This window comes from Peromyscus eremicus, chromosome 15 (assembly GCF_949786415.1).
Source record: "Peromyscus eremicus chromosome 15, PerEre_H2_v1, whole genome shotgun sequence".
Taxonomy (NCBI): domain Eukaryota; kingdom Metazoa; phylum Chordata; class Mammalia; order Rodentia; family Cricetidae; genus Peromyscus; species Peromyscus eremicus.
Window position 1 is genome coordinate 80199846 of NC_081431.1, and position 12881 is coordinate 80212726.

Consider the following 12881-nt stretch of genomic DNA (forward strand, 5'->3'; position numbering starts at 1 on the left):
GATCAATTACTGGAGGTCCTACTAAAATACATCTAATTTCTAATGTGCACATTATTTTTCTTTTTTCCTTTAGAATTATTTTGTTACGTCATACATTTATAACAACTTTGTAACTTTACACATGCACTTAATTTCTTAACAGGAAAACGTTATGTCTTATCACACTCTGATCCTGACAAATAGCTTTTCAAAACTTTTGAGAAAAATCTTTAAAAAGGTTTAACATGACACCTGAAACTTACAGTTTATACATTATAAAAGAAGAAATGCTTCTATATTCTTACAAAGACCACTAGAAAGAAACACCAACTAAAAGGTAAGACACTGTCTTGAAGGAAGCATTTTTTACAATCCTTCCTCCATAGTAAGGTAATGCTATTAAATAATCTATTCACAGAATGGTGCTCTATCTGCTGTGGTGTCTTCTACTACATCACTGCCTATTTGTGCATGACTGAGTAAGAGCTTCCTTAACATTGTTACTAAGATTTCCTGTAGCCTGAAATTCTGTTACCTCTGGGCTCTCATCCTCTCCCATTTAGACAGTGAAGCTCATGGAAAGTAGGAAAAAGCTCAGTACCGTCTACTTCCACATAACCCCCACTTCATCCACTTCCTCCAGGATCATAGCTTGCTTTAACATATGGTGCTCCCATGTTCCTCTTACCACTAAAGTTTCCACTCTTCATTCAATCATAGTTAGAAGGTTGCTGGTTATAATTTCCAAAATCATTGTCATTTCCACTTCCATAATTTCCTCCTCCGTAGTTGTCATAACCAACTCCCTAGCCCCTACCCTGGGTGCATCCATGTCCTCTACCACCATATCCTCCTCCTCCATAACCAGTTCTACCTCTAAAATTCCCACCTCTAGATCCTCCTCCATATCCATTATAGCCATCCCCAAATCCACAACCACTTCCACATTCATCAGATTCCATCCTAAAGTTGCTTCTCTATTCTGGTCCCAAATTGCCACCACCACCATGAGAATCCATAGCTTCTTCCTCTTCCACTCCTAGAACTTTGGACTTCCCACATTCTTTGTCTAGGCAAGACCTTTCTAACTTCAGCATTGTGACTATTGAGGGTGTGATACTTTTACAACACAATTTTATCCACAGGACCATGGTCATCAAACATAACCAAGCCACTCTCTTCCCCACAGACTGCCTATCAATAATTATGTCAATAGGTTCAGTTTTTCTGTATTCTTCCAAGTAATCTCTAAGGTGGTATTCCTTAGCATCTTTTTTAATTCCAACATCAAATAGCTTCTTCACTGTCACATGGCCTCCTTTCTTCTGACTCCTCTCTTGCTACAGGATGTTTTGGCTCAACTACCCTCCCATCAAAGCAATGAGGCCATGTCAGCATCAACCTCAGTCATGGATGAGAAAGTTACAAAACCAAATCCTCTTCATCTCTTGCTTGCAGGATCCCTCATAACTGCACAGTCTGTGAGGTTTCCTCATTGCTAGTAGTAGTTTCTTAAACTCATTTCTGTGGTTTCAAATCTTAAGCCACCAGTAAAGCGTTTACAGAACTGTTCCTTTTCTCATTTTTTCCTCTCCAAAGAAACTGTTTCAAAGATTTCCCCATCACAGACTCATTCGCTGCAGAACTGTTTACCACCTCCAACGAGAGAAGAAAAATCGCCACAGATGCACATGAATAGCACATGTCCTGACACTATGGTGAGTGCAGCCACTGCTAGAAGAACTCGCCACTGGTAGCACCTGTTACACACAAGACCCGGCGTCGCTGCTACTTGCACATTATTTTTCTGTGTGGAGATATTTTAATAACTGGGTAGTATTTTCAATTCCTACTGCTGTCAAGAACATAGGAATGCCTCGTTTAGCAGCCAGATAATATTAGATTCTTCGATGTTGTACAACAACTTAGCTATTGTGTATAAAGCCATACATAGTACATGTGAATGTCCACAAGCCAATCATGATGTTGGGAAGTTTAAAAATCCGTACATTGGACACAGGTAATCCCAAAGTACAAATTATGTTCTGATAAATTCTACCAGTGTAACTTTGGATAGCTCTCTTCATTTTACTTATGTGTGTTGACAAATTGAATGCCCATCTGAAATGGGATTTTTATGAAGTTTAAATATAATTCCAGAGAAAATAAAAGACTGCTGGCTAAAAATGTTTATGCAGAAGAGACTTCCAGGGCTTGTACTGCCGACCTGCGCCTACCTATAAAGTTTTTATAGCAGAAAACATCATGGGAAAAATAATGCAAGCTCTGAAATGAAATTAAAATTCTGGTGATTGTGATTGGATGACTAAAAATGAAAAATGTATGAAAACAGGGAAAATTATTAAAAATAAACTAAAAATTACAGTCAAGAACTGACAAGAAACATAGGGAAATGGTGCATGAGAAAGCAAATTGTCAGAATAAACAATTCTAAGTCCACAAAAATTACACATTTGAGCCATATGTGGCTTTGCAGTTGACAGTCTTACCTGCATTATCATTATATGTTTTTAAATTTTTACTGCATTTACTTATGTATTCATGAAGAGGACACTCATGTATGTGGGGGTCAGAGGACGGCTTGCCAGAATTTATTCTCTCCTTTCACCATGTTTGCCAGAAAGCACCTTTCCCCTCTGAGTCACCTTACCAGCTTAGTCATATTATTCTGTTTGTAAGAATACTTAAATAAAATGAAGAATTTACACTTTTGGCAATCCTTCTAAATGATTTTGCTCAAGTGTCAAGGTCCTACATTTTGTAGAATAACAATGAGAATCCCAGGGAGGAGATTTACATGTGCCTCTGAGGAAAGGGACTTTTTCAAAAGTTATATATAGATACAGATATAGATATATATTGTACATCACATATGTATTTTTGATACATATATATATATATATATATCTCATATGATGTGTGTGTGTGTCTATGTGTGTGGTCATTTGGCATGCAAACACCTGAGGTCATTAGATAGAGTTTATTATCTAAAACTTCAAGTTAAATATAAATAAATTGATATATGAGTTATTTGATATACTTATTGATATCTAAGGAACCATAATGGAAGATTGAGTGGAACCAAATGATTGAATTAGAAACTTTAAAATTTATGCAATGGCAGAAATGTATATACATGAATACTTATGTCATATATAAATATGTCATTGTATGTGACATATTGTATTTTATATATGAGCATGACATACTTAAATGAGATCATTCAGGGTCTGGACAAACTGTCTTGTAAGTGTGGGCTAGGATATTTTAGTAAATATTTTTATGTATATATTGTATAATATATTAATTATATATACTATGTATGTGATGTATAAACATATTTTCTGAGGACACTGAGGCAGGACTGTCATAAGCCATGCACTAGCCTTAACTACAGAGTTATAGCTTGTCTGAGAAGAACAAACAAAAGTGAGTGTTTTATGACTTTAACTGAATTCCTAGAGAGAAAGAGAGTAAATCTAATGAAAAACCTGAAAGGGGTTCTAAGCAGCTGGCATGAGTATTGAGTGTGAATGTCAACAGCTCTACACATCTTAGTCATGGATATCACACAGTGGAAGGAGATAACTGAGTCCTGCAGGTTATCCTCTGACTGTCATGTGTTCCCCATAGCGAGCATATGTACATAAACACACACAAAACAAATGGATTTGATGAGTGGATGACTGACAACTTTTCAAATTTCATAAACTTTGGATTACATAAAAATAAAACAAAATTCAATTGATTAATGTTTAAAAAGATACAGTGTACAGTACCAAATCTATATATTTAATTTAAAATAAAATAGATGCCAAAGAAAAATAAATGAGGCCTGAGTTACTAAGAACACATAACATAGTATTGTAGAAAATGGACTAACCATTGTACTGAACAGAATTTGAATCCCTGGAATTAAAATAAAGATTTATATTGTAACTGAAAAATCAAACCTGAATGAAAGCTCTAAGAATGTAAAGCATACATAAAACAGACAGATAAAGTACAATGACAATTATAATTAAAGAAAGGTAGTATGATTACATTGACATTAGACAGAGCATATTCCACATCAATAGCTGTTATGAGAAATAGAGAAGTTAAATCGATGATTGTGTTAATTTTGTTTCCCTTTGCTGTGATAAAATATGCTGACAAAATTCACTTAGAGGAGAAAGGGCTTATTTTAGTTAACAATTCAGATTGCAGTCCATAACCTCAGGAAACTCACTATAGCAGGACCTTGGGAGACCTTGTCACATGACATCCACAGTCAAAAGTGGAAAAGTGTAGAGAGCCATGCACGGCAGCACCTCAAAGATGGCGCCGGTGTCCGGCTTCCGCCTTCCCGATGGCAGGTGTTCTCTGTGATAAACAACTCCTTATTTGGCTTGGGTGTGGAATCTGGCTTGCTTGCATATGTCTGACCCTATAGGCATTGTCCATGTGGCACTATGGGGTTGGTTGCCCAGTGGCTATAAAGGGCGTGGGCTGGCTTTCCCAAGAAAAGAGAAGATGGCTTTCCCCGGGGTCAGAAGATTGTTCAAAGTTCCTGAATAAACAGCAGAAAGAAGAGGCTCGGTGTTGTGTCTTCCTTACTGGTCAAGGTGGTCGCAACAGAAAAGAGTAAATTAGTGTGTCTGTACGTTGTGCTTAGCTCACCTTCTCCTTCTCATTAAGTCCAGAGACCAGGCTGTGAAATAAATTTAAATTGAAGCTAATAAACTCTATCTAATGAGCTCAGGTGTGTGCATGCCAAATGACCACACACATTTTATTAAGTATTCAGGGTGGGTCTTTCTACCTCAATTAACTATATGATGAATATTGCTTACAGCCATACATACAGGTCAACCCACCCCAGAAAGTTCCTCAGAAATGCATCCTTCCTAGGGAATTCTAGATTGTGTCAGGTTGTCAACTAAAGCTAGCCATCACATTAACAAAACAATGTATTCTCCCAAATGAAACAGAAATAGTCAATATATGTTTTAAACAGAATTTCAAAATTCTTGGAGCAGAAAATGCTACTGGTATGAGATGATGACAAATTTTCAAAAATAATTGGAAATTTTAACAATCTGGATATAAAAAGAAGACTGAGAATTATTAAATATTTATTAACAAATGTTACCCAATCATCATTTATAAAACACATTACCCAATAATAAAGTAGATATTCCTTGCATATGTGCTTATATATTCATCATAATATACTGTATGCTTAAGTTTTAAAACAAATCTTAATAAACTTAAAAGGATCTAAACAAACTAAATAGAAATAATTCACAGAGTAGTACCTGGAAATAATTAAAATATTTAAGAATTAATTGATTTACTTTGAAGCCCTTATGGGTTAAAAAAGAAATACAGATGAAATTACGTAGTACTTTTAGATGATTGATATGAAAACACAACGCATTAAAATATGTGTGATAGATGTGAAAACCTACAAATCTACTTGTTCTATACCCTAAGCTCATGAAGCCTCTTTGTGTATGAGCCACCTTTCCTGAGGAAGTTCCTTCTTGCCTTTCTTTGCTTTTATCCCAACCCTGTGCCATCTATAAACCCACAGTCCTAGTTTCAAACTAGTGGCAATAATAAAATTTCATTTGTAAGCCCCATTTTACTAGCCAAGTAAAAATCGCATCCTCAAGCTTCTCTTGACCTAGGTGAGGTCATGTATTGCAGGGAATCATGGAGTTGGCTTGGCCTAGCTGCCTTGGGAAGTATGCATCATAGGTTTTTCAGGATAGAGTCCAAGGCTCCTGGGGCACAATGTGACTTCTAGTTCCTGAGAGACTGGAATTGAAATGGTTAGACCACTTTGTGTTTCTCTGTATGTTCTCATAATAGTTAAGAAAGCATGAAGGCTTGCCAGGATAATTGTCTTAGACATTAACCTTGTATACCCTGTATGACTTGCAAACTTCACTGTTTCCTAACAACTACAACTGTATTGATCCTGGCAATTGCCGTTATATTTTGTTTTTGATAAAGGTATAAAAGTTTGATTGTTATTAATAGAATTGCCACAACCTCAGTTTTGTTGTGACCCCTCTAACCTAGCCTGATTATGTTCCTAGCAGCCATATCAGGTAACTTTGGTTTGGTAAGTAAGGGTGTGTGCTTACAATGTAGCTCCTGCACTGGCCCAATCTATAGGAGGCAGAGTATTACATCAGACATACAAACAAAAAAAAAAAAAAAAAGAAGAAGAAGAAGAGCTCTGCATGCTTAGGTCAGGTTGCATAAACAAGAACAACGTGAATGGCAAAGTAGCATGTCTCCCTCCAAATCCACAAGTCATATAGATGTATATATTCTCAAATAACTCAGAGGGACCCCACCCAGTACAGGGAATTTAAAAGAACAGCCAAAAACATCAAATAATTTAAATAATTATTTTTCGAGACAGGATTTCTCTGTGTAGCTTTGCTCCTTTCCTGGAACTCACTCTGTAGTCCAGGCTGGCCTCGAACTCACAAAGATCTGCCTGCCTCTGCCTCTCGAGTGCTGGGATTATAGGCGTGTGCTACCACTGCCTGGCCAAATAATTTAAATAATTTAAAGAAGACAAAAGAAATAATTAAACTCTAAGAGAGTAACAGCAAGCACTTGAGTGTTGTCCAAGAAAATACAAATATATACCTTCATAAAATAATAGGATAATTCAAGATTTGAAAACTGAAATCAATAAAAAGATTTAAAAAATGCACAAGCTGAAAAGAAGATGGAATTGTGAAAACCTCAACATTCCCATCAGAAACTTCAGTGGAAGGCCTTACAAGCCGAATGAATCAAGCAGAAGATAGAATATCAGGGCTCAAAGATAAAGTAGAGGATCTAGACAAAATAAGCAAAAATTTGCTTTTAATTTAATGTACAGGATAGAAAAATACAAGAAATATGCGACATCATCAGAGGACAAAATTTTCAAGTTCTAGACATGAAAGAGGGAGAAGAATCCCAAATTAATTGCATAGATCAACTTTTTAACAATGTCATAGAAGAAAACTTCTCAAAACTAAGGAAAAACATACTTATACAGATAGAAGAAAAACACAGAGCGTCATCTAGACAAAAATCAGAAGAGAAAGGTATCATGGAATGTCATAGTCAGAACACTAAATATACATAAAAGAAAAAAAAAGTATTGAATCCTGTAAGAGAAAATTCATGTCACAGATAAACTAAAACCCATCAGAATAACATGTGATTCCTCTGTGAGAATTCTGAAAGCCAGAAGAGTCTGGAGCAATATACTCCAAGTTCTAAAAGAGCATGACTGTCAACTTAGACAACTGAACACAGGAAAACTATGTGCCACAGTTTGAAAAGAAAGGAAAGCTTCCATGAGCCAAACTTTCAAACCTTCAAAGAGCCAAAAAATAATATCCAACAAAAATATTGCTAAACAGAATACCAGAGGAAGTACTACAAACTGAATAGAACAGCAGAACCAAGAGATCCTAGAAAGAAAATAAATAAAGCTATAATTTAATGAAAAACAAAACACAACCAAGAACACAAACCAGAAAAATAAAAAATATCAAAATAACTGCCATGTACACTTACCTTTCAACAGTAACTCTAAGTATTCATGACCTCAACTCTCAAATTAAAAGACACAGGCTAGCTTAATAGGTTAAAAAATATGTCTATCTGTTGCCTACAAGAAACTCATTTTATTTTTAAAGATACACACAGCATTAAAGTGAAAGGATGAAAAAATATTCAAAGTAAATTAGAACAAGAAGCAAGAAAATACTGCAATTATATAATCTGACTAAACAAACATCAAAGTAAAAATAATTACAAGATACAAAGAAGAGCACTTAATTCTAATCAAATTATCAATTAATCAGGAAAATATAATAGTACTAAATATAAATATACCAAATTCAGGGGCACTCAATTTCATAAATAGCACACTAGTGAAATTAAAGACTCAGATTAACACAAATCCAATAACAGCAGGTGATTTCAGTACCATACTTTCTACACTAGATAGAGCATCTGGAAAAAATAAGCAGAATAACACTAGGGTTAAGTGAAATCATGGATTAAATGGACATAACAGATATCTACAGACTATTCTACCCAACCACATAGAATATGTATTTTAGAGAACAGCTTGTTGAACCTTTTCTAAGCAAACTTTACCCTGGCACACAAAGCATACTTTAACAAACATAGGGAAAAAAATGAAATAATCCCATGTATTCTATCTGACTATTACGTGATAAGACTTTAAACAAGAAGAAGAAGGAGGAGAAGGAGAAGGAAGAAAGAACAAGGAAGAAGGAAGAAAGAAGGAGGAGGAGAAGAAGAAGGAGAAGAAGAAGAAGAGGAGGAGGAGGAAGAGAAGGAGGAAGAAGGAAAGAAAAAGAAAAAAAGAGCAAACAAAAATCTACTAAGTATATAGACACATGGAGATCAAACACCTCATTACTGGATCAATGAAGAAGTCAATAAAGAAAAGTTTTCCTGGAGCCAAGTGAAAATAAAAACATATCAAAATAAAAACTCTGGGACACATTAAAAACTAAGAGAGAAGTTTATAGGCCTAAGTGCCTATGCTTTAAAAAATTAGAAGAAGCACAAATAAAGAATTTAGTGGCATAATTCAAAAATCTGAAAAAAAATGAAAATAAAACAAGTTAAATCCAAACCTAGTTATTAGGAAGAGATAATAAATTCTAAGCAGAGAATAAAAATAGAAAACAAAAAATAAAACAAAGAACCAATGAATCTAAGCTGTTCTTTGAGAAAATAAATAAGACAAACCAATCATTAGTCCAATGAACCAAAAGAAGGAGATGAAACAAATTAATAGAACCAGAAATAAGCAGGAAAACATTATAAGAGACACCAATGAAATACAGAAAATTATGAGGAAATATTTTAAAAATCTGTACTACATTGAGTTATAAAACTCTAGAAGAAATGGATGAGTTTCTTGATTCATCTGACCTACCAAAGTTAAACCAAGAAGAGACCAAAAACATAAACAGACTCATAGCAAGTGAGGAGATTGAAACAATAATAATAAGTCTCCAAGCTAAAAAGAAACTAAAACCAAAACAGGCCAAGATTTTCACAGCAAAATTCTACTATACTTTCAAAGAAAACTACAACCAATACATCTTAAACTCTTTAAAAAAATAGAAACAGGAGGAATATTACAAAACTTATTCTATGATGCAAGTATCACTCTACTATATGGAAACAGCAAAAAACAAAACCAAAAACAAAATCAAAACAAACAAAAAAACAGAGCTACAGAACAATATCCCTGATAAACATAGATGCAAAAATTCTCACCCAAGTGCTAGGAAACCAAATATAAGTACATATCACAAAGAGCGTCCACCACATCATGTGGCTTAACCTAGAAATGCAGTGTTGGTTCAACATATATAAGTCAATAAATATAGTAAACCATATAAATGGACTTAAAAACAAAAGTTACATGTCCATCTTGGTAGACATAGAAAAAGCCTTTGACAAAGTTCAACATGCTTTCATGATAAAATTCTTAGAGAGGTTAGGATTGGCGGGAACATATCTCAAGATAATAAAGGCTCTCTGTGACAAATCCACAGCCAACCTTATACATAATGGAGAAAATCTTTAAGCATTAAAATCAAGAACAAGACAGGGGTAGACACTATACTCATTCCTTTTCAATATTGTGCTCAAATCACTAGCTGGGGCAATAATGCAAGAGGAGAAAATTAAGGAGCTACAAATTGGAAAGGAAGTCATATTATCCCCATTTTCAGGTTATATAATGTTGTACATAAAAGATCCCCAAAATTCTACAAGAAAAGTTCTAGAAACAATGAACAATTCAGCAAAGTGGGAGAATTTAAAAAAAAAAATCAATTCACAAAAATCAACAGCCTTTCGGTACACCAACCATAAACACTAAGAAAGAGATCATGGACACATTCCCATTAACAATAGCATCAAAGATAATAAAATACCTCGAAATGATCTAACCAAGGAGGTGAAAGACCTATAAAATGAAAACTTTAAACCACTGAAGAAAGGGATTGAGAAAAATATTAGAAAGTGTGTCATATCTTGTGTTCATGGATTGGTAGAATTAATATGAAATTGATCTTCCCACCAAAGGCAATTTACATAGTCAGTGAAATCTCAATTAACATACTCACACCATTCTTCACAGAAACAGAAAAAAAAATCCTAAAATTCATATGGAACCAGAAACGAAACCAGGTAGCCAAAGAAATTCTAAGCAAAAAGAATACTGGGAGAATTGCTATTCCAGATACATTACAAAGCTTAAAATATATTATTGTAGAGCTACGGAAATAAAATCAATATGATATTGGCACAAAAAAGTCACATAGGCCAGTGGAATAAAATAGAAGGCCCCACTATAAACACTAGTAACTACACCTATATGATATTTGAAAAAGAGGCAAAATATGTACATACATTGGAAAAAAGACAGTCAATATACAGCTGAGTGAAATTAGACCCATGTATAGTACCCTAAAAAAAATAGATCCAAGTGGATCAAGGACCTCAATTTGAAACCTGAAATACTAAAACTTTTAGAGGAAAATTCAGGGAGCATCCTGCAAGATAAAGAAGGAGAAAGGGAATTTCTGAAGCGGACTCTATCAGTCAGGTGCTTAATGATGTAAGTTCAGGACATTTCAGTCTTCCCTCTGTTACTGTTCACTTTGGATATTTCTCCTTCTCTCTTTGCCGCACAAGTCTTCCTGACTGTCTTGTAAGGAAGACTTGTGCCTCCTAGTTTCACAGCCCTGCATTACCATATAGTCCCGCCAGCCTAGGGCAGGGCCCCCTGCTTTGCTGGAGCCAGTGCTTGCTCAGAATGTGTCTCTATCTTTTCTCATTGTCTAGTTTCTTGGTAGACCTCTCGGCATTCTTTTTTTTTTTTTTTTTTTTTTTTGGTTTGGTTTTTCGAGACAGGGTTTCTCTGTGTAGCTTTGCGCCTTTCCTGGAACTCACTTGGTAGCCCAGGCTGGCCTCGAACTCACTCTTGGCATTCTTAGTCCTTACATTTGTGCCATTTCCAATTGTGGTTTTGAATCTTCACTTAAAATGAACTACATTTGACTGACTGGAAATATAGAGAGCCCAAAATCAAAGCTATACACAAAATTCAGTCAGTTTATATTGAACAGGTACAGACACCATATACACCACACACATAGGTGTGCACATGCAGACGTACATGGGCACATACACTGCATACCACACATAGGGGTACACACAGACACACCATATACATTCATGCAGAGACACACACACCACACAAAGACATACCACACATGTACACATAGAGTCATACATGGGCACATACACAAAGGCATATATGCTACACACCACACACAGGGGTACACACAGATACACCACACATGTTCACACAGAGACTCACACATATAGACATGTACACAAACCACACAAAGACATACCATACAGAGGGATACATATAGACACATGTATTACATACTGGGGCACAGACACAGGCACATAAACATAGGTACACATCACATGCATGTGGTAATATACACAGGGGCACATACACATAAACACACAAAAACACACACTGTACATAGGTATACATGTAGACACACATCACACACAGACACATACACCACAAACAGCACATTAGTGTGTGCATACCCCCAGATACTTACAGGGAGATATACAAACCACACACAGAGACACATATAACACACAGATACAAGTATGCATAATCACACACCTCACAAAAGAAAAATCAAATTGTCAATCTTACTTTTGTCAAAGTCTCCACAGACATTGATGTAGAAAACAAATTTGTTCAGGTGATTATTTCTGCTCTATAGAGGGAAGTGATCAGACAGGGTTATGTCTTCTCAAGTTCAATGACACATGGCTATTTTAAATCATGTGACATACAATCATGTAATCAATCTAACATGTCCTTCAATTAAACCCATAGGAGTGAAGTACAATTATGAATGTCTTTCTGTCTAAATGTCGAAAAGCATTTTTATTTTTCAAAAATTATGAACATAAAGGCAAGCAAAAGAAGAAAACTACAGAATTCACATTGGAATTCACAGGTTGTGAGAATTAGTAAATTTAGCTCTACCCCCCCTGGATCTGTAATAGAAGGGTTATCACTGCGACACTTGCTGGACAAAGAACAGTTGCATATGTAGAATGGAAATTATTTTAGTCCTGAAGAAGAATAAGGAAAAATGGATGCAACTGGAGAGACCAGTGTTAGCTTGTGCATTAGCCCTGGACACTCATATAAGTGCTCTGAACTACAGTTCCCATCTGGCCACTAGTTGTAAATACCTTCTGCACCTGTTCTGCTAATCTTTTGTTATTGTTCATGGTCACCATTTGAAAAAAATCTTAATTTGAAAGAAATTGTACTATTTATCTATTTTATGGTTTACATATTGTGTGCTAGCTAATGAATTAAGCCATTAAATCAAATATATATGTTTTTATCTATACTTTCTCTATAATCGTTTGCTGTTAGCACAAATATCCATTGCCTCTCTTCCTTCTGGTTCCTGCCTTGACTTCCCTTCTTGATGGAATACAAGCCTTAAGATTAAATAAGTCTTTGTCTCCTCAAATTGTTTCTGGTCCTGACCTTTATCACAGCAATACAAAGAAAACTCAAATGTATTTGACTTTACAAGGGGGAATACTGCTTACTAGCTTGCTCTCCACAGCTGGATCAGCTGTTTTCTTATATTACCCAGAACACCCCACTCAGGGGTGGTGTCACTGGGCCCTTCCACACCTATCATTAATCAAGAAAATGCTGCACAGATATGCGTGTAGGAAATTTGATGGAGGCATAT

General features: G+C 35.4%; 1 pseudogene; it reads right to left on the reverse strand.

Moving 5' to 3' along the window:
* Positions 1 to 524: 524 nt before the first annotated feature.
* Positions 525 to 12399, reverse strand: LOC131924976 (heterogeneous nuclear ribonucleoproteins A2/B1-like; annotated as a pseudogene).
* Positions 12400 to 12881: the final 482 nt, after the last annotated feature.